The 26,918-nt window shown below is 41.9% G+C and overlaps 2 long non-coding RNA genes and 1 pseudogene across 3 annotated transcripts in view; 2 read left to right on the top strand and 1 right to left on the bottom strand.

Moving 5' to 3' along the window:
* Positions 1-1,069: 1,069 nt before the first annotated feature.
* LOC144302949 (uncharacterized) overlaps positions 1,070-26,918 on the top strand; it is a 31,441-nt gene continuing 5,592 nt past the window's right edge. Inside the window, exons 1-4 of one of the 2 annotated variants that reach the window (XR_013369946.1) lie at positions 1,070-2,457; positions 2,768-2,836; positions 3,891-4,052; positions 4,885-5,050. This is a non-coding gene — a long non-coding RNA (uncharacterized LOC144302949). Of the gene's footprint in view, positions 2,458-2,767; positions 2,837-3,890; positions 4,053-4,884; positions 6,772-26,918 lie in introns of those variants that run through there. The other variant, XR_013369945.1, reaches the window with a different exon arrangement.
* On the bottom strand, positions 2,242-5,019 carry LOC144302948 (uncharacterized). The gene is made up of 4 exons (XR_013369944.1): positions 4,816-5,019; positions 3,824-3,913; positions 2,727-3,037; positions 2,242-2,407 (listed from the first exon to the last, which is right to left on the bottom strand). It is a non-coding gene; the product is annotated as an uncharacterized LOC144302948 (long non-coding RNA).
* LOC144303637 (glyceraldehyde-3-phosphate dehydrogenase pseudogene) lies at positions 18,956-20,113 on the top strand (annotated as a pseudogene).

A 26,918-nucleotide genomic window follows, 5' to 3' on the forward strand; every position in this document is an offset into this window, starting at 1 on the left:
AAACAAAAGGTATTTTCTTTATTTTTTTTTAAACAAAAGGTATTTTCATATGCATCATGTTTATGGTAGAAAAGAACACTTTTTTCCCCTTAAAGCTGTGTGATAGTTCAATATTTGTTCATTGTAATACTGCTCAATTTCTACATTTTAAAACTCTGACCCATATTTTATGTATCTTAAAATATAAGCCAATGGGAATGTAAGAGCCAGTGACTGGTTTTCCTTTGATACAGTTTTTGAGGGATCTGTTTATTTTTTTTAAAGATTTTATTTATTTATTTATTAGAGAGAGAGAGAGAGAAAGAGAGTACGGTGAGTGGGAGGGGCGAAGGGAGAGAGAGAAGCAGATTCTCCACTGATCAGGGGGCCCGTTACAGGACTTGATCTCAGGACTCCAAGAACACGACCCTGACCAAAGGCAGATGTTCAACCACTGAGCCATCCAGGTGCCCCTAAGGGATCCATTTAATTTGAAAATTAGGATTGATTCTGTCACATTTACCCAAGTATGTAAAAATGAGGTATCCTCTGTGGTGCTGTCCAGATATTCCTTTCTTTAAATTTAAGAAAATCTTAAATTTAAATAGCTTGACATTTACCATGCTAACCATTTAAAATCGTGCAGTTCAGCAGTAATCAGTACACTCACATTGTTGTGTAAATAATATCCTGATTTCATTTTTTGATGCAAAGTTTGACTGAAGTGTTCAAAGCGAGCAATGGCTGCATCCTGCAGTTTGAGCAAGGCTGGTCTCTGTCCTCTGAGGCAGGGAACCAGTGGGCCTCCCTGGCTGGAGGTCGCAGAGCTGGGCCGCGGGAAGAGTGTGGGGTGGGATGCAGGCCCCCGACTGCGCCCCGGTCCGCCCTCCAGCCGCTGGCGGGGCGCCTCCTGGGGCCGCGAGCTAGACCCACCCGGTCCACCTCGGCAGATGGAATCTGCATCGGAAGTAAGTCCCCAGCGCCCTTCCCGGGTGATTCCTGGAGGGGAGGCCGCGCCGCCTGCTGTGCCCTGCCCGCCCGCTGGCTGACCTTGAGCCTCGCAGCGGGTCGGCGACACGGGGCGGGGGTCCCCGGGGCTCTCCGGGCAGGGACAGGCCGCGGGGAGCGGCGCAGGCGGGCCCAAGGCACAGACGCTGGGCCCTTCCCCTGCCCTTGCCTCGAGGGAAGCCTGTCGGGGCCACCATCTGCTGGGATCGGGGAGGGAGGGCCAGCCTGCTCCGCCCTGGGGATTAGCAGTCACTCGTGTCAGCTGTTCCCCATCCGAGGTGTCGCAGTATTTGCAGAGAAGCCAGAAACACACGGAGCCGCACGTAACTCCTCCCGGACCTGGCCCGGCCTGCGTGGGGCTCAGCAGGGCGGGCCAGGCCCTTGGTAGCCCAGACCGGGGGCGGGGGGGCAGCTGGCAGAGACGCTTCTGTTCTCCTTCCCCCTGCACGTTTGTCCACTCCCACCGCCCTCTGGCTGGAGCTGGTTTGGGTTTTCGGTAAAAGAAGAAAGTGACGTGACTGCCGGGATGGGATGCGGCCCCACACATCCTGGGGCCCGGAACTCGACACCGACGCGCCTCGTCCGTGCCTGGTGCTGCCCCCGTTTCACGCGCACCCGCCCCAGAGATTAACCCAGGGGGCGGGCATTTCAACTCCAAATGGATTCGGCTCTGGGCCCACTCTGGCACCAGCTGCCTCCTGACATGATAGGACCAACGGTGGTGAACCGTTTAATGAGGTTTTGAAAAGGAGGACAAAGCAAGGAGCAGGAGCGGAGAGGGAAAGCAGGAGGTAAAAGGAGGATTCTTCTGGATCCTGGAGTCACATGGCCTAACCATCTATAAGCTGCATTTTCACTCTCTTTCATCCTGATGTAAGTCCAGGAAATCACAAAGGATTTCTAATGGCCTTTTAAAAAATTCCTTAAAAGGACTTCGCCCTCCAAGGATGAAATGCTGATGCTCACAGGTTTCTGCTTGGAAGGTGTTCCTCTTAGCTCAGATTTGGCTTGCTCCCCACACCGCCAATAACCCTATTTATGGAGTTTCAGTTTTCGAGCATTACCTGGAGTAAGCCTGCTTTTCCTGGAGCCCAGATGTGGCATTGCCCAAGCTCAGTCTGGCCACGTTTCGTGCTCACACAGGTGCCAGACTATGTAGGCGAGATCCAGGAGCTCAGACAGCCAGCTACTTTCACCCCCTGCCTACTGTGCAGCCCAGCTCCTCCCCAGAAAAGGTGGGGCACACATCTGACACATGGGAATAGTAGTAGGAACACTAACCACTGGCATTTATTGAGCACTTACTAGGGGCCATATGCTGCTTTGAGACTTTATATGGGTGCGTGGTCCAGGTGGCGCTTTCTAGGTGACCGCCAGCTGCAGCGTCTGCAGAACTGCTCTTCCATGTGATGTCACCAGCCTACAAAGAGAGGCCACGTGAGAAGAACCCCATCTCTGTCACAAACGAAGGTACTGCTGCCTCTATTGCAAAAATGTCACTGGTGTTCGTCGAAGGACGTAGACTTCTTTATGAACCTCTTAGTAAAACTTCCTTGCTGGCTCTAGCACCAAGAACAGTAGCACTGCCCTCAAGTAACCGGTCTGTGTTGGATCCTATAGATCCTGAATCTAGTGACTCACCAGGTTTTTCTTTGGTAGGGGCTAAGAAAAACCCTACAAAACCACCCACGTGGCCCATGTTAACATCATTACAAGCCATTATGATCCCTTGTACATACCCAGCTCAACTTTTCATTTTTCCTTTGTCTTCCATTTTTAGCTTTTGTTTCTCTTTGTAAGCTGCTGTGAATCTTTCGTGGGGCAAAACAAAGGATGGATGAACAAACAGGTAAGATTGAACTCTGCGAGATAGTGAAGATAATATTTGAAATTATAATTAGAGTGATCACTGCACATGTAGCCAAGAGTCCCAGGTGACTTGCATAGGTCTGTAGGTTTCTTTCATCCAGGTGTGAGCACCCCATATTGTTTTAATTTTCTTCTTAACATCATGATAGGTATTACTGGAAATACAGACTCTATTTCCCCCCTGCAAAAATAATACGTGTTTATTGTGGTAAACTAGAAAACATTGACCAGAAAGTACAAAGAAAATGATGCATCTGGTTGAGTTTTCTAAGCCCTATAATTTTAACCTCCTTAAAATAAAACTTAAATGTGATATAAAATTCACGAGGCCTTGGCTTCCGTATCTACTTAACAGCCGCTAGACTGAGGAAAGCTGGTCTCCTATTCTGGTAGTTTGCAAGAATGTCCACTTGTTCTTCAAAGAGAGACATGCAATGCAAGGAATTTACATTTAAAGCATTTCTTGATTTTACATTTGTGACCTAAATTATCCCTAGTCAACAGCTGGAACCAAAGAACACCAAAGGAGCAGGGTCTGCCCTTGAAACTACACCATCCACATCTCACTTAAAAATTTTAGAGGGCAGGTGGTAGTTTCCAACTCAGCTGTTGAACTCTCTCAGAATTGCTGTCTAAAAACAGAGATCTATTGCTAACATAAAACTAAACCATATAAATACATTGCCAAATGCTTTGTCTTTATGTGGGGAGTTGGGAGCAGTTCTTTTGGACATGTTTATAGTGATTGTATGATCAGTATTTCCGAGTTCCTCTTGGTTAGGACCACAGATAACCAATTTGCCTCTTCCCCCCATTCCCCCCCACGGTCTCTAATTTAATTTCATAAATTAGAAAAGTAATAAAGATAAAGGCTTTGCCTAAAGCCAGTGATCTGTATTAACTCGGGGAGGGAAACAGATCGTGCCTCCAAAATGAAAACAACTGAAAAGCCATCTCAAGTCCTTACACAGAGTGTGAACGCTGGCACTCGTACAAGTAACTAGCACTGGGACTGGGTGCTTCTGGCATTTCAGAGAGAAGAGCCGGCCTTCAGTCGCTGAAAAGGGAAAAGAATCAGCCGTTAAACCATGATGTGGCTTTGAAAAATGATCAGAAAAATCTTGGGTATGACCCGAAGGATGTAACAGAGTATTACATCACCAAAGAAGTACCTGCAAGAACTGGAGAGACCTCAGGTGAGAACATTCCTTATGGATGAACAAGAAAGGTGTCCTCTGTTCAGTTAAATTCTGTTGGACTATGCAGTTTTCTGGGGAGAGACTCTAGCTGCTGTTTAATATTATAGCTCAGTATATCTGTCACAAAATGTTCAAGCTGGGTCCGTCTCCCTACCAGTGGATATAGCCATCTTCTTTCTGGGCCCAGTGTCCAGTGAGAAAAGGGTCCAGAGGTCTTCTCCTGTGGTGCAGAAAGGGACCCCTGAAACCCTAAGCCAAGCTGATCCTTTAGACTGGTGCACTGGGTCCATTTGTGGTGTCCACCCAAGGATCGTATCCTTATGCTGCTGGCTCACAGTGGTGGTGGGATGAGGAGAGTGACTTGCAACCCCTTTACCCCCTTCCCATGAAACCCCACAGTGTTAAAGCAGAAGCACATACACACACATATATATATACCGTTGCAAGGGCTGACACTTTGCTTCCACAGTGGGTAGTAGAAAACCTTGGGTAAACGGTGCTCATTTTGTCCAACTCAGGGATGTAGGCCCCAAAATGGCAGTAGGAAAGTCAAAACTGATCCCAGGAGGCAGAAAGTTTTGTTTATTAGAAGAGCTCTAGTGTTCTAGAAGTGCTCCTACTGCAGGCTTAAATAGCAAACCCTAAACTATGGTTCTGTAACTTACAGCTTTAGGTAGTCAGATTTTCCTTTGATCTGAAAGCTGACCGTTATTCTGACTACCTATGGAAAGTTAAATGTTAGGCTTGCCTATGTTCTCACCTGGAACATATTTGTGTGAATCTGAGAGAATCAGTCATGAGTAAAAGATTTATTGCTTCTGTTTTCTAGGTTTCACAGAGATGTCACCTGGATAGGTGAAATACACCTTTCCAAAGCATCTGACTCCGTCACCATCGTGACAGGGTTTCGAAACCTCAGAGTCAGTGTTGGGCAGCAGCTAGAATGAGCAGATGCTCTGTGTTTCTTCAGATATCTGTGGGTGGAGAAGCTCCAGGTAACATTTTGTGATGTCACCACACGGAGACTGTGATGCAAATGAATACACATTTTCCCCCAAAATGGGACGTGCTAGAAAAACATCGTACCTGATTATTGGAGCTGGTATAATTTCCAGTAGAACATCTTTTGCCCTCTTTGTCTCTCTGAATAGTATTTTCAATTCTCAGCATCAACCAAAAAAACATCCTGTTCTCAGTAACTGGCTATGAACGAAGGGTTTTAAATAGTTTCCCTGGGAAATTCAGGCTTGCTTTCACCTATGTGGAAACTTAAACATGCCTTTATAATGCTCATGTTGCCAGTCACTTAGCAAAATTTTTCAGGTGAATTCACTCATTGATTTGAAAAAGCATTATTTTTAGCTAAATAGAATCAAAATTATGGTGTTTGTTGTGCAAATGTAGCTATGAACAGGAGGAAAAACTCCAATTTTGTAGCTGAATGGGGTTCCCTTGAAATCAAGATGTGGCATATTCAATCTGCTCAATCAGTATTTATTACGTGCCTTCTCTTTGTGAGGCATTGTACCAGGTGGAGCAAGGGATTCTACGATGAGCGGACGATGCCTCCACACCGTGGAATGTGTACACTATGTTAGGCGGTGCATAAACCACACCTTCCACCACAAAGATCTGTGTTAAGCATAAAAAGGTATTCAGCTAAGGGAGGGGGGTTGGAAAGAGGGAGAGAGTCCTTGTCGTGGCGCCTGGGCAAGGCTCCATGGATTTTGAGCTGAGCCGCTATGGACTAATCAACAGTTCCCTCTTACCCCACACCAACCTGGCATAATTTTGCAAATGAGTTTCAGAGGCAGACTGGGCTACTGAAGGATGGTATTTGAAGATTTAAAAAATGTTTTTAAGGGTTTTTATTTATTTATTCATGAGAGACACACAGAGAGAGGCAGAGACACAGGCAGAGGGAGAAGCAGGCTCCATGCAGGGAGCCCGATGAGAGACTTGATCCCAGGACCCCGGGATCACGGCCCCGGCCGAAGGCAGATGCTCAACCACTGAGCCTCCCAGGGGCCCCAGGGACTTGAAGATTTAAAAAACAACAACAAAACTGGAGCTTTAGTATAAAACTGGCAAGCTTTAGTCTATTATGCTATTATTTGTGAAATTAGTTTCTTTACTAACCATTGTTTAAAAAGTGAAGGCCATGGATGAAGATACATTGTCCTCTCTTGGAATAACTCCAGTGTGTCCGACAGGCACCCCCTGAATGCCCACCACACCCCCCATGCTGTACTTCTGAGAAGGTTCCATGTAAAGTTGGAAATAAGCCCACTACCGAAGGCGCAACTGAAATCGCCTTTTCAAGTGAAAAACATGTGTGCTTGTGCTGGAAAGGGCCGCCGCATCTTACTCCTCAGGAACAGAAAGCGGGAGCAGACCTGGAGAGAGAGCTCTTACCCGCTTACCCCACGTCATCTCCTGTGACCGATTGTAAAACTCTTCCAGTTTGAAACTGAGAAGTTTTAAGTTTGCTTGTACAGGAAAAACGTCGACTGCCGAAGCCTGTTGCTAAAGATCTCTGCAAACGCACCAGAACTGTTAACGGAGGGGAGGGTGCTGAAGGGCAAGCGAGCAAGGGACCTGTCACACTTCTATTCTGTATTTGTGTGCTGTTTAATATTATTCCCAAAATGTGTATTACTTTTTATAAATGTCAGAAAGGAGGAAACCAATATAATTTCACATCCTGTTGCTTAAAGCCTGGCACGTTTTTGTCTTGCTTACCTTCCGGGGGTCTCTACCTAATAACCTCTGCATACTTGAAGAAAGACATTGCATCACCAATAGATGTTTAGGATCTTTTCCACCAGTGGTGCTGGGTTTGTTGTTGTTGTTGTTGTTGTTTAAGATTTTATTTATTTATTTATTTGAGAAAGAGCGAGCATGTGTGAATTTGTGGGAGGAGAAGCAGGAGAGGGACAAGCAGACCCCTCCCTGAGTGTGGAGCCAGATGCCGGGGCTCAATGTGGGGCTCCACGTGGGGCTCGTCCTGTGGCTGTATCCCAGGATCCTGAGATCAGGATGCTTAGCCCACTGAGCCACCCCAGCGCCCCCGCAGTGGTGCTGTTTTTAAAACTGTCATCATATTTGGTCAATCATCTAACTCTGCTTCAAGATATCTATATGCAATAACATGTCTCTTAGCCAGATGGGTTAGGTATTGGGTTTCTGACACAGTGGAAAACAACCATCGTTTAGAGAATTAAACTCATCTAAATACACCCACACAAAACGACAGAGAAGATAATTTCATTTCCTTTGATGCTTCATAAGCCATTTACAGAATATTCTCATTCTGAACACAAATTCTTGTTACCCACATGCACATCTCTTTGTCAGACATAGAATATTGACAGATGCAGAATACTGAGCTAAACTAAAATGATCACATCTTGAAAAGTCGCTTACATGAGTTCACTGTCCGTGTCAGCATCCCTGTTTTAGCTCTGCATTTCTCTAGAAAACCGAGTAAGTTCGGACCTCTGGTGCTAGCCAAGGTGGAGCACCCTGCTGCCTCCACATGCTCCCTATTACAACCGTGGCCATGATATATCAAACATAAGATGACTCAAAGGAGGAAAGAAGAAGGTCACCTGCCTGGGGACTTTGGGACTTGAGAAATAAAATGGTGATGAATCTAGATTTCCTCCTGCCTCCCATATATCCCAGGCTGGGTGCTCTAGTAGCCTGCATCCTGGAACTGCCAAGAGACATGCATACACTAAGCTACAAGAAAAACCTATTCTTTCTAGTCAAAGAACCAACGAAGGAGTAGCCCTGCCGTGGGAGCCTTGTTAGCAACCTGCCCTACTTTGGCCAAATATGAATGCATTCATGAGAAAACTGCATCTCTCTCTCCCTAGTTTCAGCCCAGTTCTGACTACTTGTATTGGTGGGACCAATCTCCCGTTTCCTGTCAGTTGGAAGCAGGCAGTGCTCCTCATCTCCCAGATGTGTCAGCAGAGTGGTATGAAGGTTCCTTGTGGTGGAACTCTTCTGTATTTTGGTGGCCACAGGAATCTGTGTAGGTGATAAAATCGCCTGGCACTGAATAGACACACAAACATATACGTGAGTGCCTGTAACAAAACCTGATGGTATCTGAATGTGGTTGACGGATTATATCAAGGTCAATTGGCCAGTTGTGATATTGTACTATAGCTACACAAATTGTTATCATTGGGGGAAAACCGGGTAAAAGTCTATGGGATCTCTGGATTATTTTGTACAATTGCATGTGAATCTACAATTATCTCAAAATATAAATGTATTAAAAATGAACTATACAAACGTGGATGGAACTGGAGGGTATTATGCTGAGTGAAGTAAGTCAGTCGGAGAAGGACAAACATTATATGTTCTCATTCATTTGGGGAATATAAATAATAGTGAAAGGGAAAATAAGGGAAGGGAGAAGAAATGTGTGGGAAATATCAGAAAGGGAGACAGAACATAAAGACTGCTAACTCTGGGAAACGAACTAGGGGTGGTAGAAGGGGAGGAGGGCGGGGGGTGGGAGTGAATGGGTGACGGGCACTGGGTGTTATTCTGTATGTTAGTAAATTGAACACCAATAAAAAAAAAATGAACTATACATTGTGCAAAAAATTAATTTCTTTGAGTTTCCCAGTCAGTTTGATTCTGAATGAATTAGTTCTTAAATCCAGGTGATCATAGTCAATGAAATTTAAATAGTTACACTAAATATATCACATTCCCTATATTTATAGCAGGAGTACTGGCTGGCCCAGTATAGGTCTGGCATGTGGAGTTAGGTGCCGTTGGAGCTGAAGAGGTGCCCATATCCATGGGCATGTCTGATGAATCAGGTGCTGATGACAGTGGCAAACCGCAGGGTGACGAAAGAGCCCCAGAAGGAGAAGTGATATCTACTTAAGGTGGAATCTGGCAGGGCAAACTCAGCAACAGGACCTGAAGATTGGAGAGGAGGGATGCTTCTGATTAATAGCATGGTAGCTGCTTACGACATCCCAGACTGGGGATCCCTGGGTGGCGCAGCGGTTTGGCGCCTGCCTTTGGCCCAGGGTGCGATTCTGGAGACCCGGGATCAAGTCCCACATCAGGCTCCCGGTGCGGAGCCTGCTTCTCCCTCTGCCTGTGTCTCTGCCTCTCTCTCTGTGTGTGTGTGTGTGTGTGTGTGTGACTATCATAAATAAATAAAAATTAAAAAAAAAAAAAAACGACATCCCAGACTGAACTATCCCAGGAGCAGGTGAACATTTTGAACCAAAAGGCGTATTTTGTAAACAAAGAGAGCTATCTCACAACATTCGGGACCTAAAGGCCTCAGCTGGGAGCACATGGTAACAGAACAGAATTTAAAGGATGGAAAGTTAGCTTCCTGCTCTGGTCCAGATCCACAGCTGAACAGTGACTGATGCCTAGCCTGAGATGCAGCACCAGAAGATGGCTATGAGGCCTGGATGTTGGCAGCCAGGAGCAAGTGGCCACGGCAATGCAAATGATGGCCAGAGTGGATGGGGCATGGCCATGGCCAGAGTAGTACCATCCATACTTCACCCTGAGTGACTGTGAGACACCCCCCCAGGGACTTCTGGAAATGCAAAAGAGTTGGCAACATCAAAAAGGCAGGAGTGTGTGAAAGCAGGGAAGGGGCAGTTTACTCAGTTATACAGATAGGGGTTACCAAGCAAACAAAACTCTCAAGCAAACAAACAAAACGTTCTCAACCTTGGCCGCACATGGGGCTGGGTCAGGGAGAGACAGAGCTGGAGTATGAGGTCTGCCAAGAAAGAGGGGCCCTGGGAAACAGTCGAGGCGTTCAGCTGAGACCCACAATAATCTCCACCTTAGGGGTTAAGACAGATGGACAGTCAACAAACTTTGAGTCAGCTCAATCCCAGGATAGTTTAGAGCAATTGGCCTCACCCTGTCTTCCAAAATCAAAAGTAAGTACCCTCTGGAAGAATATAATATCCTACAGAACTTTAAGTTATCTCTACAGTTTTTCATACACCATGTCTGGTACATTAAAAAAATATGTATATATATATAAAGGATTACTTGGCAAAACTACATGATTGAAAACCCGCAAGAAAAAAATGGACAATGGAGGAAACTGTCAAAAGATCTGGATACTGAACTTATCTGACATACATGTTATATATGTACTAAAAAACTGAGCAATATGCTCAAGAAAGTAAATGGCAAAATAGAAAATTTCATCAAAGAATTAGAGTCTGTTAAAAAAATCACATGAAATTCTAAAACTAAACATAACAAATTAGTAACTCAATAGATGACTTTAAGAGCAGATTGACACAGTTGAAGAGAGGATTAGTGAGTTTTAGGGTCGGTCAGGAGAATATATTCAGATTAAAGCAAAGAGTACGAAAGAATACATGGCTGATTTAACATTTAAAATTCAGTTCAGGGGATCCCTGGGTGGCGCAGCGGTTTGGCGCCTGCCTTTGGCCCAGGGCACGATCCTGGAGACCCAGGATCGAATCCCATGTCGGGCTCTCGGTGCATGGAGCCTGCTTCTCCCTCTGCCTGTCTCTCTGCCTCTCTCTCTCTCTCTCTATCATAAATAAATAAAAATTTAAAAAAAAATAAAATTCAGTTCAAATAGAATTTAGCAGAATGATCATATGATCCATCCAATATGTGGAAAACACTTTGGATAGAAGTTAACGCCTATTCGTAATAAAAACTCTTAGCAAGCTAGAAATAGAAAGAAAATCCTTGATCTAATAAAGAGTATCTACAATAAATCTACAGTAACATAATATTTTATCTCTCTTGTTCCCTGAGATTATGAATAAGGAACAGATGTCTGCTATTATCACTTCTATTTTACATTATACCAGTGCTCCTCAACAGTGCAGTAAGGTAAGAAATATAAGCAAATGGTATAAGCATTGGAAAGGAAGAAACAAAGCTGTCATTAATTGTGAGTGTAAAAAATACAAAAGGATTTATAGTCAAATTATTTAATTTAGTAAGTCAATATAACAAAGTGAATTAAGGGACAAAATGCAAAAGTTAACTTTATCTCTACATGCTCACAATACACAAGTAAAAAGATAACGTTTGAAATACATCATTTAAAATAGCATCAGAGGAGGGCACCTGGGTGGCTCAGTGGTTGAGTGTCTGCCTTTGGCTCAGGTCATGATCCCAGGGTCCTGGGATCGGGTCCCACGTCGGGGTCCCCACAGGGAGCCTGCTTCTCCCTTTGCCTGTGTCTCTGCTCTCTCTGTGTCTCTCAAAAATAAATACTTTTTTTAAAATCTTAAAAAAAATAAAATAGCATCAGAAAACATCTGTACTAGGATTAAATCCAATAAAGATATATAAGATCGCTATAGATGAAACTACAAAATATTAGTGCAATAAGCTAAAGAAGACCTAAATAAATGGAGAGATACGTCATATTTATGAGTCAGGATTCAACATTATACTGTCAATTCAATGTAAATTGATTTTTAGATTCGATGCAATCTTATCAAATTATTAGGAGTGTGTGTGTGTGTGTGTGTAAATGCTCATTCTAAAATTATATAGGAATGGAAAGGGCCAAGTTGCCTAAGATCACCTTTAAGAACAACAAAGCTGAAGGACTTACACGACTGGATAGCAACAGTTATGATAAAGTCATTATAAAAGAGTGCCGTATTTATGCAAATTTAGACAAATAGTTCAGAAATTGACCACACACAAATGTGGCATTTTGACAAATGCCAACTGGAGCAATACTGAGAAAGTGACGATCTTTTTAATAAATGGTGCTGGATCAGTCAGGTAACCATAATGAAGAAAACAATAAATATTGACCCCCATCTCACACCATACACAAAATTCAATTCTAAGCAAATGTAGCTTTTAATGGATGAATTTAAAGAATTAAGTTCTTAGAATATAAAATAGGATAATATATCGATTACTTTGGTATTGGCAAATATTTCTTTCTTCCTTAAGATTTTTTTGTTTATTTTTTTGAGAGAGAGGGAGAAAGCAAAGAGACAGTACATGAGTGAGAGGGAGGGGCAACAGAAGGAGGCAGAAGCAGATTTCCTGGTGAGCAGGGAGCCTGATCCAGGACCCTGGGCTCATGACCTGAGATGAAGGCAGAAGCTTAATTGACTGAGCCCACCCAGGTGCCCCTAAGCAAAGATTTTTTTAAATTTTTTATTTAAATTCAATTTCCCAACATACAGTATAACTAACTCAGTGTAGGCAAAGATTTCTCAAACAAAAACACTAACTATAAAGAAATAACAAGAACTTCACTTCAACAAAGAATCTATTGGGGGAGAAAATATTTGCAATACCTACATCCCACAAAGGGCTTAGATTCATTCAGGCGATATAAAGAATTCCTATAAATCAAGAAAAAGATAGACAAGCCAGTATAAAAATGCACAGGAGACTTAGAGAGACACTATGCAAAAGAGGGCATCCAAGCGGCCAATCAACATTTGGAAGTGCACTCAGTCTCCATAGTAATAGGGAAATGCAAATAAAAATTAAAATGAGCTGGGGGGCCTGGGTGGCACAGTCCATTAACCCTCTGACTCTTGGGTTTGGCTCAGGTCACCATCTCAGGATCTTGAGATCAGCCCCACGTGGGGCTTCTTGCTCAGCAGGAAGTGTGCTTGAGAGTCTCTGCCCCTCTCCGCCACACTCTCTTACTCTCTAAAATAAATAAAAATAAATCTTAAAAAAATAAAAATTAAATTCAAATGAGCTGCCATCACAGAGCAGTAGAATGCCTAAAATATAAGACTGACAATACCAAATAGGGTGAAGGAAGTGTCCTGACATCACATTTGCCTCGCTATCCCTTGTTCTCTATCCCTTGATGTCAGGATTTCACCTCTTTAGCCAGTAGCCTTCCCAATTTAATCTCCAAGACTATCTCTTTCTTTCTCCCTCTTTCTCTCTCTCTGCTCAGAATATCATCTCTAATCTTTCCTGTCAAATCATGTTTCTCCTTTTTTTCCTAATCTCAGTCGCCATTCCCTTTTAAAAGCATTTTCCAAGCCAGTGCCAAGCCAACTGGACTTCCAAAGCAACAAGAAAGTCCTTTCTGTGCCTTCGTCCCCAGCCAGTTCCTGCTTTCCCCAGCAACCATCTTCTGAGTAGATGCGGGTTGCTTGTTCTCTATGCTGCAAATGATAAACACATGGGCTTCCCTCAGGTGTCTTTAAAGTCCTCTTTGTATTTACCCTTTCTCTACTTCTGAAATGGAGCCTTCCAAAGGCTGGGAACCGTAGTGTGTATCTCCCCTACAGCCTATTAGTGAGTGACCATTTTGATTGAATAAAGCTAAAAAATAAAAAAGTGAAATGTTTTTAAGAACTTTGTTTTATCCATTTTAAAAAGGAGCAATTATTATATATTCCAGATCTTGATTATTAAGAGTGCTTGTGTGCAGAAAGACCAAACAAACTACAACAAAACCATAAGAATTTGGCCATGAACTGAGGAAGAATTCTTACCCTGTGATGAATTCTGATGTCACATTGAAAAAAAATTAAGGTACATGTAAGCTGGGGAAGGGGAAAAAAAAAGATACATAACTTCTGCCACGGGCTTAGGATGCTTACGTATAACAAGGGTCAATACAATGGAAAATAACGCAACCTTGGCCAAAAAAGGAGGGAAAAGTGGGGAGTGTATCTGAGACCCATGCTGGACGTGTCACTCAGGCCTGCCTTCATAGTCAGGTCCAGATTCTTAGCCTGTGCTGATTTATGGATTTTTTTTTCTAGTAGAAAGTAGGATATGAGTCTCACCTCCAAAGTGAATTTGAGATACTTGATTTAGAAAATTACATGGAAACAGAGATAAAGGGCAACCAACTCACAACCAAACTTCTTTTCATTAAAAAGTATCAAAGTATCAGCAAGCCTTCAAAACTGGTATCTCGTATTTCATATAAATGAAAAGAAAGTCAGATGATACAGGGCCAGGAAAATAAACAGCATGTTTATAATTAGAAGCTCTTTCCAAAGATCTGGTCACGTCTGTGTGTGATAGGATAGAGTACGAGCATTTCATGAGGCACCAGAAGGTAAAAATAAATAAATAAATAAATAAAATCCTCTCTTCAAAGAAAAAGCCCGGCATGATTCGGACACCCTGCTACCCAGCTGTGCTGCCCCAGGTCCTGGAGTGTCCTGGAGTGGCAGGGAGGGTCTCTGGATATTTGTTTTGCTCCCTTCTCCTCAGATCTGTTCAGCTAATTAGAGACTCCTTTGAGATTATCAAGATATTTATTTTTCCCTCCACCCCAGTAAGGGTAAGCTTATTGTATTATTAATGCACATTATTTGGTTACTTAAATTAGGTTTTCTGCAATTTGATCATCTAAAGCAAAGATTTAAATTGGAACCAAAGTCGGTTGATCCTTTCGGCTGGCTTGAGCTGGTGACATGATGAAAGAAGGGGCACTGGTGCCATTGCTATTTCTCAATGTCTAGTTTTAGAACAAAGAGACAGAAGAATGCAAACTGGCACAGGGGAGGCATGCTTAGAAGACTACTGAGGAATCTGACAGTGGAGAGAATATTTATTAAGAGGAAAAACATGTATTATTTTTATCAAGTGTCTTTACGCAGGTGACTGTTGCCTGTCCTGTCTCCACAGCAAGAACTCTGCAATGGAAAGACTACATCTCCTAAGACTGATTTGAAAAAGTGTAAGACAATCTCCCAGGACTTTGTCCAGACAATTTGTGTTGAATAGAGAAAGAGGTTACTATAAGCAAGAGTGGTCAGGGAAGGCTTCCTAGAAGAGGTAGTTTTGGTCTTAAGGTCTGAGTAGAGTGCACCAGGCGGACAGGAAAGAGAATGGCATTCCAAACAAGAGGCATGGAAAAAGCAAAGCCACAGAATTGTGAAAGGTCAAGATGCTTTCAATGGGAACTAATGAAAACGGCCTGGCTGGAGCAGAGACATTCAGGGATATAGTTTATTAAATACATTTAACAATTTGATCCAAAAGAGAGAGATGCCTTCCAACGGTACGCTTCTTTATCAGAAACTTGTTTTTCAACTAAAGATAATGATAATGTCAAAAGCATAAGGGTAGATCTAAGCCACCAGAGCTATCATTATTATTATTTGTTAAAGATTTTATTTATTTATTTATTTATTTATTTATTTATTTATTATTTATTTATTTGAGAGAGAGCTAGCGTAAGCAGGGGTAGAGAGAGGGACAAGCAGATTCTGCACTGAGTGTAGAGCCTGACTTGAGCCTTGATCTCAGGACCCCAAGATCATGACCTGAGCTGAAATCAAGAGTTGGATACCTCACAGATTGAGCCACCCAGGTGTCCCTATCATTATTATTATTAAATGCAATATCCATGTGATTCAGAAAAAGCCCACCCTGGATGAACCACCATCCACCTTGTCTAGACTTATATCCCAACAGATGAAGACTCTTAAGTTTTTTAAGTAAGGGACATCTTACTCCAATGGAGCACCAACTACCCAGTCACCTTTATAGATTTCTCTAGTCAGTTCAGAATTTTATTCTGCACATTGTTTCATACCTTTTCTATCCTCTTTGAACATTCAATGAACTTCCATTCTTGAGATAGACCCATGTAAAGGAGTTTTAGAAGGTGTCGGATGAATCCTAGTCACTACCAGGAGTTTGGAATAAAAGATCCCTAGTAACATTTTCTAGCCTCATTTTTTAGGAATTCACTTGTCTTTTCCTTTCCTAAATTTCTCCTTCCATACTTTACACATATTGACTCCAGGGCTTTCTTCTTTGATTTGTCTATTCTCCCCCAGTGGTTTGAAAAAAAAAAAAAAAAAGCCTGGATTTGTATTTTGTTGACTTCTGTAGTATAAATACTTCCACCATGGCCAATTTCAAGCTACCACCAGCTTGAAATATTTTACAACCAATCCGAGAAGCTGGGAGCTTGTTCTAGCTCTCTGGGCTATGTGCCTTGTACTGTGCTCCCTTCTCATTCTTCAGACGCTCTTCCCATGGGCCTCTACTCTCTGGCCTTTGTAGGGATTTTATGCTTGATAATGACAACAGCCAGGATCAGCTGAATGACCTTTTTTTTTATTTTTAAAAGATTTTATTTACTTATTCATGAGAGACACAGAGAGAGAGCAGAGATATAGGCAGAGTGAGAAGGAGGCTCCCTGTGGGGAGCCTGATGCGGGACTCAATCCCTGGATCCCGGGATCACTCCCTGAACGGAAGGCAGATGCTCAACCACTAAGCCCCCAGGCGTCCCTCAGCTGAATATCCTTAAATCACTCACCTTAGACTCACCTTATGTGGCTGCTAAACCACATATTCCCCTATTCCTTTTTTTTTTTTTTTTAATTTATGACAGTCACACACAGAGAGAGAGAGAGAGAGAGGCAGAGACACAGGCAGAGGGAGAAGCAGGCTCCATGCACCGGGAGCCCGACGTGGGATTCGATCCCGGATCTCCAGGATCGTGCCCTGGGCCAAAGGCAGGCGCCAAACCGCTGCGCCACCCAGGGATCCCCATATTCCCCTATTCCATTTGTTAGGCTCACCTTTCCTCTCATGAAGGTCCATATTTTAACAGTACTGGGTAATGTTAGGGAAGCACAACAAGCATCAAAAAGCTTCTCTCTTCAACAAAATCCTGGTTCCTTAGCATTCTGGGCATAGTTCTCTTGCACACTCCACAAGAGACAACTCTTATCCCTTATGCACTCCCCTTCAGTGATAAACATCAATGTATATGCAAATATTCAGGTATCTTGTCAAAATGAAGATCCTAATTCACAAGTGAGGTGGGCTCCAAGAGACAGAATTTTTAACAAGTTCAGAAACCATGTGTGTGCTGCTAGTCCAATGACTATATTTTGAGATCAGACATGATACCCTATAAGGCCATTCCTAACTCTGGTTGGAGAATACAGTTGCTCATCTCATGGGGAATCTTGATTCTATCTGCCTTTTGGGCAGGGTTTTTCATCTGCACTCAACAGTTCTGAGGATGGTGGTGGTCTCTCCCAGACTTTCAGCTCTGTGGCCCCACTGTCCTCATCTTGTGCCATATCTTGACTCAACTGCATCCCATCCTGGCAAAGTCAATATCCTCTGCTCCTCACATGTCATCTTCAAAGCATCTCTTTTCCTCACCCTTTCTTTCCCACCAACTCACCTCCCTTTCTAGCTCATTCTCACTTCCCAGGCCGACATTCCCTGCCTCCAGGTCCCTAATCTAGTTTCACCAGTGCTCTTAGCATGCCTGAGTTTTTTATTGGGTCTCTGTGTGGTATTGCTTTTCCATTTGCATTCTCATGTCATTCCACTGACATCTTCAAGAATAGAAGTCACGACTTTTCTCCCGTTTTCCCTCTTCTCTGAGTCACGTAGGTACCCCCATGGAAGCAACACTCCTAAATATCAAGCAGTGTCTTCTGGTGTCTCATCTTCCCTGTTCCTAAGTCCTTCCTTGATTAAGTGATGCATCTTTCTCTATGCTGCAGACTTCTCTTTCCTCTGTACCTAATATAGACCTTAGTCCCTCTCAGTTTCATCATATGAGGGAGCATGGAGTTAAGAGTATAGACATTGGGGTGATAAGGTCTTGCCTGAGCTCAAATTCTACTTTCATCTTTTATTAGATATGCATATTCAGGTAGGTGATATTTTGCCTGTCAAAAACTGTTTCTTTGAAAAAAGGGAATATCACGAACAAACCAATCTCAAGAGTCTCCTAGATTTGGGTGGGCACTGGCCCTGGTGGAGACTTCATGGCTTGTGATGGCACTTGCCAGGCAGCTACAGTCTCAGATAGTGGTGGGCCCATTTATTTTTTAATCATGAGGAATTTAGAGTAGCTCAGCATCAAGCAGAACCTCATATCCATGTTCTATTAATAGTGCCTGGTTCCTGGCTTGATTCTTGGAACCTTTTTGCCCAGATCCAGTACTGGTTTTTGTCTTCGTAAGTTGCTGGATAATGTTGTACTTTCTTCTCCTGAGTCCTCCCATTCATTTATTTACCTACTGTATGTCTGCTAGTATTCTAGAAACAAAGGTTTAAATCTTCCTCTTGAGTCCTGTTTCAAGCCTGAGTCCCCCTCCTTCCACAGCCAGATTTCCCTAATGACAACTACTGAGCACGTGACACCTCTTATCACTCCAGGTGAGGATTCCCACTCCACTAGGAGCAACAGTTCAAGATATCAACACACTCCATGATGGAAAGTCTTCAAGAAAGATGCAACTCATCTAGGCACTGGATGGAACAATGTGTTATGCCCATAGAGAAGAGACAGAGCAAGATCAGCTTCAGTTATGGGTACTGGTCCCTCGTGGCCAGCAGATCTCATCCTGTAGTTGATGCAGGGAGATGGTCTGCATGAATCCTCGTGCTGCGGGTCAAGGACCTGATTCCCTCCCTACCAGGAATAAATATAATAGTGAGGTTGACCAGGTGCTGTATGACATACAGACTTAAGCAGAACAACGAAGGCATATTTATTCTAAAATAGGAAAAGATATTCCCACATGATGTGATAAGCTCAGCACAAGCTGTAGGTACTCTTTATCTCCTGGTAAGGAGGTCTTCCAGGGCCAAGGCCTATTCTTACATGACCATGCAGGACTTAAAAGACCACATGCCAATGACTGCCTTTCTCCATGACTATCTCCCAGAATCATAAGATTCTTAAAGTTGAAGGAGGTCTTCAGGGTCATTCCATCTACTTCCCCATCCATACAATTTTCCTATTGTCTATCATATAGAATTTGGCTGCCTGGCATCACAATGCTGCCCTATTAGCTACCCAATTCCTATGCCATGTCTCACCGAACCCACCCAGCTACCAGCCATCCTTGCATCTGGTGAAAACAGTAAGCTCACTCTCTGCTCCTCCTCGTTCAACAGACAGCCACATCTTCTGGTGCAGTGCCAGCTGTGTCCCTGAGACACAATGGTGAAGGTTGGAGTGAATGGATTTGGCCATATTGGGTGCCTGGTCACCAGGGCTGCTTTTAACTCTGGCAGAGTGGATATTGTCTCCATCAATGACCCCTTCATTGACTTCAACTACATGGTGTACATGTTCCAGTATGATTCTACCCACGGCAAATTCCACCACACGGTCAAGGCTGAGAACGGGAAACTTGTCATCAATGGGAAGGCCATCTCCATCTTCCAGGAGCGAGATCCCGCCAACATCAAGTGGGGTGATGCTGGTGCTGAGTATGTTGTGGAGTCCACTGGGGTCTTCACCACCATGGAGAAGGCTGGGGCTCACTTGAAGGGCAGGGCCAAGAGGGTCATACTCTCTGCTCCTTCTTCTGGTGCCCCCATGTTTGTGATGGGCGTGAACCACGAGAAGTATGACAACTCCCTCAAGATTGTCAGCAATGCCTCCTGCACCACCAACTGCTTGGCTCCTCTGGCCAAAGTCATTCATGACCACCTTGGCATCGTGGAGGGCCTCATGACCACTGTCCATGCCATCACTGCTACCCAGAAGACCATGGACGGCCCCTCTGGGAAGCTGTGGCATGACGGCCGAGGGACTGCCCAGAACATCATCTCTGCTTCCACTGGCGCCACCAAGGCTATGGGCAAGGTCATCCCTGAGCTGAACAGGAAGCTCACTGGCATGGCCTTCCATGTCCCCATCCCCAATGTGTCAGTTGTGGATCTGACCTGCCGCCTGGAGAAAGCTGCCAAATATGACGACATCAAGAAGGTGGTGAAGCAGGCATCAGAGGGCCCCCTCAAGGGCATCCTGGGCTACACTGAGGACCAGGTTGTCTCCTGTGACTTCAACAGTGACACCTACTCTTCCACCTTCAACGCTGAAGCTGGCATTGCCCTCAATGACCACTTCGTCAAGCTCATTTCCTGGTCTGACAATGAGTTCAGCTATAGCAACTGGGTGGTGGATCTCATGGTCCACATGGCCTCCAAGGAGTAAGAGCCCCCTGGACCACCAGCCCCAGTGAGAACAAGAGGAAGAGAGAGGCCCTCAGCTGCTGGGGAGTCCCTGCCCCAACTTAATCCCCCAACACACTGAGAATCTCCTGACCTTCAATTTACATCCCAGACCTCCTAAGGAAAGGGAGGGGCTTGGGGAGCCCTACCTTGTCATGTACCATCAATAAAGTATACTGTACCCAGCCAAAAAAAACCCCAAAAAACAAAAACAAATACCTAAGCTGAAATTCTGACACAGAAGAGATTGAATATGCAGATAGGCAACGATAAGACCATATATGACAACAGGACACTAGCCCACAATTTCTGCAGCAGCCAATCCAGGAAACTAAATCTCAGCCTATGTCACAATAAGTCCAGAATGATTGGGTCTTGGTCAGTGACTACCAACTCCCCTATTTTTTTTTTATATCCTTGTTTCCAATTCAGAACCAATCAGAGTTTGCTAAATATGCTTTCCAAACCAACTTCATAAGATGGCCCACTTCTGGTTAGCTAGCCTCTAGCTTTCCCATGCCCAAACACTCCAATCAGGGCACTTCTGAAGACTTCTCTCTATTAGACTATAAAGCTTTTCCATTCCCCCACCTGCTTTGAGTCTCTGCCAAATGCCAATGAAGGTGGCTGACTCCCTCCCTATAGCTAGCTGTGGATAAATAGTGTCTGTTTGTTCTTATTTGGGTGGTCTTCATTTGTTTCTATACATTAGTGGACAACAAGTTAAATGAATTTGCAATCATCTCATAGGTTATGGACCTTGTGAAATGAAACTCATAACTAAAGCATCTTAAAAGTAGTCTGAGGGGAGTAGAAGTGCATTTTTAGATTTCTTCCCAGATTCATGAAGTCGTAATTGACTTAACACATTGCATTTGTTTAAGATATACAACATAATGATTTGATGATGGTATATGTTGCAAAATGATTATCATAGTAAGTTTGGTTAACATCCATCACCTCACATAGTTAATGATTTTTTTTTCTTGTGATGAGAACTTCTAAGGTCTAATCTCTTAGCAACTCTCAGATACACAATGCAGTGTTGTTGACTATAGTAAATATTGCATATTTGAAAGTAATGTACATTACATCCACAGAATTTTTTTTATCATTTAACTGGAAATTTGTATTTTTCGACTACCTTCACTTATTGCCCTCACCTACACCCCTGTTTCTGGACTTCCAATCTGTTCTCTGTTTCTGTGAGTTCAGATTTTAAAAATTCCACACAAAATTGAAATCATATAGTACTTGTCTTTGTATGTCTGATTTATTTCACTTATCATTAATGCCCTCAAACTCCATCATGCTGCAAATGACAGGAATTCCTTTTTATGGCTGAATAATATTTCATTGTATAACTATGCCGCATTTTCTTTATCCATTCATCTATCGATGGAGACTTAGGCTATTTCCATGTCTTGACTATGTGAATGATGCTACCATGAGCATGAGGGTGCATATATCTCTTCAAGATAGTGATTTAATTTCCTTCAGATATCTATCCAGATGTGGAATTGCTGGATTATATTATAGTTCTTTTTTTAAATTTTTTTGAGGGATGTTCATACTGTTTTCTATAGTGGCTGCACCAATCTACATTCCCACCAACAGGGCACAAGGGTTCTGTTTCCTCTACAATCTCTCCAACACTTGTTATCTCTTTTATTTTGGATAATAACCATTCTAACAGGTGTGAAGTGATCTTGTTGTAGTTACGATTTGTATTTGTCTGATAATTAGTTGACGTTGAGCAACTTTGGATGTACCTGTTGGATATTTGTATGTCTTTTTTGGAAACTGGCTATTAAGTTCCTCTTCCTGTTCTTTTAAAAAAATGATTCATTTATTTATGTGAGTGGAGGGGTGGAGAAGGGATAGAGGGAGAGGGAGAGAAATCCTCAAGTGGACTCCTTGCTGAGGGTGCAGCCTGACTAGGCTCCATCCCAGACCCCTGAGATCATGACCTGAGCTGAAATCGAGTGGGACACTCAACCAACTGAGCCATCCAGAAGCCCCTCTTCTCCCTATTTTTTAATTGGATTTGTTTTTTGCTGTTTTTGTTTATTTGTTTTGCTATTTAGTTGTATAGAACTGCGTTTAAAAATTATTTAAGTTGTATAGAAATTTATGGTAATGTGAATAGCCATACAGCAGAGAAAATTTGGCTAGTGGTAAAACGAAAGAAAAAGACACATGCTGTTTCTGAAGGATATGCTATATACCACCAAACCAGATTAAACATAAGGATAATATTTTTGTAATATAGATTATAAAACTGGCAAAGAGATAAATTCTAGTAAAAGATGTAACTATGAAATATCTGCTAGAAATCAAATTCTTTTCAAAGTAGGGAATCAGATGCATTTCCACTTGCTTTGCTAATAAAACTATAAAACCCAAAGATTGTGTGGAAAAGGGGAGGAATCAAAGCTAATAGTTACCTTCTTCTTAGAAAGTTTTGAAAATATGGTAATAACTGAATGAATTGAGTTGAAGTGAACTGGAGAATGCTCAGATTTGCAAACAACAGACTAGGAAAAATAGCTGGATCTAGGCAACGTTTTTCTACAATAGTCTTATAAAAATTAGTTCAATCACCGTTAGAGATTTAACAGCCCATTATTTTCTTCTACTGAACATTACAGCTAAAAATGTCCTTACATTTACATACAAAGCAGTGAGGTGTAAAGTCATGTTATTTTAGCATATGGTCCTATTTCTGAAATGCTAATTTGGTAGATATTTTAGGCAGTTAGTGCAAACACTGAAATAAGAAAATCTATCACCTACATTCTACAACAGTTATAGTTCCCACTTAGAGTTAATGTTTTCAAATTGCCCGCACTTCATTTTAATCAACTTTTATTTTCTATTTTCTTATTATCACTTTACTGAGTCAACGTATGAAGTTTGTATTTAAAAAACAATGTTGCTCATGATTTCAGTAGCTTAGTAATCAGTCCTCTCTAACTAGATGGAAAGAAATTAATTTTGAGATCAGGGACCAAGTCTTAAAGGTCACCCAAATGCATCTCTCAGCATGCATACATTCCCGAATTTCAGCTATAGTTGCACTTTAATGTAACAGCTACAGATATGAAGAGAAGATATTACAAAAAGCACCGTAGGTCATATCTGCACCAAGCAAATTACTAACATTGCCGACTGAGTTCTTTTTTTCACTGAAAGATCAAAATTATTCTATTTTTTTGGACAGGTAAATACAGTTCACCAAAAAATATTTGCAATCATTAAATAAATATCTAGCTGTCAACTATGCATAAGAACTGTGCTTGCTACTATAAAACAGGCTGAAGATGGAAAATTTGTTTTCCAAGTTTCTCAAGTTTTAAAATATATTATCTATAAATGTTTCTCTTAAAGGCATTCAATCTATGTATCTTAGAATGCCATAAAAATGGCTACGGTTTTGTTCATTTGGTGCAAGTTCTGTGAAACTTCGGCCAAACCAATTCTACTTTTTATTTTTTTAATTTTTTTTCCAATTCTACTTTTTAAAAAAATTAAATATTTCTCCAATATGCTTTTTGGGGGCTTAAGTTATCTGAAAAATATGTTTGAAGCAGTGCCCAGAAAGCACAACCAGACAAACAGAAAACATTCATTTTGTGAATAGTTTCCTGCTTATTTAGTATGTGGGCAGCTGGGTATCTGATGAAATGCACATTAAGGTATTACCCTCTCCATCAAAGTCTCAGTCCTGTGTGTGTGTACACAGTACTTCCAGGACTGGGAGGCTATTGACTGTGAAATGCACCATTGATTCAGGAACAAAAATTTGGTGAAAAAAAGAAACCACTCTATAAAATGTATACTTCGTTATAAATATTAAAATAAAGAGAAAGGTACATGTCAGAATGCAGATAATTTAATATTCTCATAAACACATGCATATATATAATCAATTTTTCTCCTAGCATTTCTCTCTCTCTCTCTCTCTCTCTCACTCTCACTCTCTCTCTCTCTATATATATATATCGAGAGAAATATCTGTTAATGTTGTTCTTTCTCTTTCACACACACACATACACACACAAACACACACATCACCTAAGTTGGAAAACCTCCAACATCACAGTAAATATATTTCAATCTCACATCCTGACTAACACATGCCATCAGTAGAAGCACACTTCTCACCTAAGTGACGCAATTACACAGTTTGGGTGCCATTTATCACTCTTTAAATATTATGGTGCAAACGATGATTTCAGTGTGACAATATCATGCAGAGTTTTAATTTATGGCAGTTGGGAAATTCCCAAAGTATGTGAAAAACTTCTAAATATCACATGTGCACATGATGACTAAGTATAAATAATAAAGAACGATCTTATTGATTTTCATTGTGTTTAACAGTATTTAAATTATATCACAAATGAAACTGCATTATTTCTGTTTTGAATTATATAATTTAAATTATTTAGGGCCAATCACTTTCTAAAACTCAATAAAGAGGTTATATGTGACATTTTGAGGAGAAAGTTAAACATGTCTCCTGACCACAGGAGGAAAATATAAGGCAAAGGATGAAAGATAAACAAGAACAGAAGATGACATAGCCATCTGTCAGCCTCCCAAAGGACATGTTGGTTTTTATGATGGTGCTTTCTGTTTTCTTTTTCAGTGCTTTGCTAGGCAGCATGCTGCTCAGTGAGCAGCAGTCAAGTATAGGTGTGAGACGGACACAATTAATAATAGTTAACTGCTTTTAGGTATCCCTAATATATAACCTGGCTTAGCCTAACACAGTTTGGACAATGCTTACAACTTTAAAGCACAGGGGCACCTGGGTGGCTCAGTTGGTTAGGTGTCTGCCTTCGGCTCAGGTCATGATATCAGGGTTCTGGGATTGAGCCTCACATCTGGCTCCATGCTCAGTGGGGGTCTGCTTCTCCCTCTCCCTCTGTGTTCTCTCTCTCTCAAGCAAACAAATAAAAAACAATGCCCCCCCCCAAAACCAAAACCACAATGAGATATCACCTCACACCTGTTAGAATGCCTACAATGAAAAACGTAAGAGAGAAGTGTTGGCGAGGACATGGAGAAAAAGGAACTCTTGTGCACTGCTGGTGGGAATGCAAACTGGTGCAGCCACTGTGCAAAACATTATGAAGAGTTCTAAAAAATTAAAAACAGGGTTACCCTATGATCTAGTAATTGCACTATGGGATCTTCTTTTACCCAAAGAATACAAAAACACTACATCAGAAGAATACATGCATCCCTATGTTTGTTAAAGCATTAATTACAATAGCCAAGACATAGAAATAGCCCAAGTGTCCAATAGATGAATGGATAAAGGAGATGTGGTGGTACATATACAAGGGATAAAAAATGAAATCCTGCCATTTGCAACAACATGGGTGATCAAGAGAGTGTAGTGCTAAGTGAAATAAGTCAGAGAAAGATAAATACCAAATTATTTCATGCCTATGTGTGGAATTTAAAAAACAAAACAAATGAACAAAGGGAAAAAAGAGAAAGAAAGAAATCCCAAAATGGACTCTTAACCATAGGGAACAAACAGATGGTTACCAGAAGGGAGATGGGTGGGATGATGGGTGAAATAGGTGAAGGGGATTGAGAGTACATTTATCTTGACAAATACTGAATAATATATGGAACTGTCGAATCACTATAGTGTATACCTGAAATGAATACAACACTGCATGTTAACTACACTGGAATTAATATTCTACATGTACATATATATATATATATATGTACATGTAGTTAGATATATAAAGAATGTGCTCTGATAAAGGGGCTTTTCTAGAAAACAGCTATTCATTGCAGTAACCTAAGAGCTTGAGTAATTTTTTCTTTTTATGTTGACTTAAATTTCTATAAATCTTATCTTAAAATTACAAATTGATGTGTGTATATTTTAAGTGTGCAATTTGATGAATTAAAAACTGCATATATCCATGTAACCAATCATGATATAGAACATCTCCACCCAGAAAGTTCCTGTAGGCTCCGCTCTCTTCCAAGCAATCTCTACACCCACAGGCAATTATTGTTCTGATTCCAATCACCACAGATTCCTATCACTGTGTTCTTGAATTTTGTATAAATTGAATCATAATGTATGTATTCTTTTATGTATGGTTTCTTAAAAATGGCACGGGAAGATACAGATATCTACCAGTAACTATGCCCAAGGCGGTTGCTTAACTCTTAACAAAATTTCATAATGACTAAGGGTTTTTTTGAGAATGGTGATCTTACACTCTACTATACAGGGAATTCAGGGGATCCCATATCAATCTCCCATTCCACTTCATTAAGAAGCTGTTAGAACCCTTAACCTGTGTGCATGGAGAATAGCATCCATGTTGGTCCCACTTTTATGGTGTATGTGATCTGTGTCGCACAGGTATGGATCTTTGTGCAAATGCTGAGTTTCTCTTCAAAGATCATAGTTTCAAGATTTGGTCTTTGCAGGATGCATATTCTTATGAATTGCCCTTAAGCATGGAGCCTTTATTATTTAGCTAACCTGAGAATTCCTGCAGTTATTTCTAACACAGGTTTGCTGTCTTCTTCTCTGGAGCTGGGGATGAGGTAGGTTTCATTATGTTTTCCTGGGACAAAGGAAAGCCTTTGCTATCTAGTTTCCTTATAAAATATCTTACTGCTCAAAGAAGCTTTTGTGCGATATCTTTATGCTTCCTCTAATCAACAGCTGCACAGAATTTCTATTTAATTAATTTTCTTCTGAAATTGTATGGGTTACCTACGGTGCAAGAAGCCTGGAGCAGTGGGAGGCTGTGAGAGGGACCCAAGTCTGGGTCTTTCTAAAGACGGTGGTGATGATAGTGGCCTAGAAATGTTATGGCATTTCTTTGG

This window comes from Canis aureus, chromosome 32 (genome assembly GCF_053574225.1).
Source record: "Canis aureus isolate CA01 chromosome 32, VMU_Caureus_v.1.0, whole genome shotgun sequence".
NCBI lineage: Eukaryota > Metazoa > Chordata > Mammalia > Carnivora > Canidae > Canis > Canis aureus.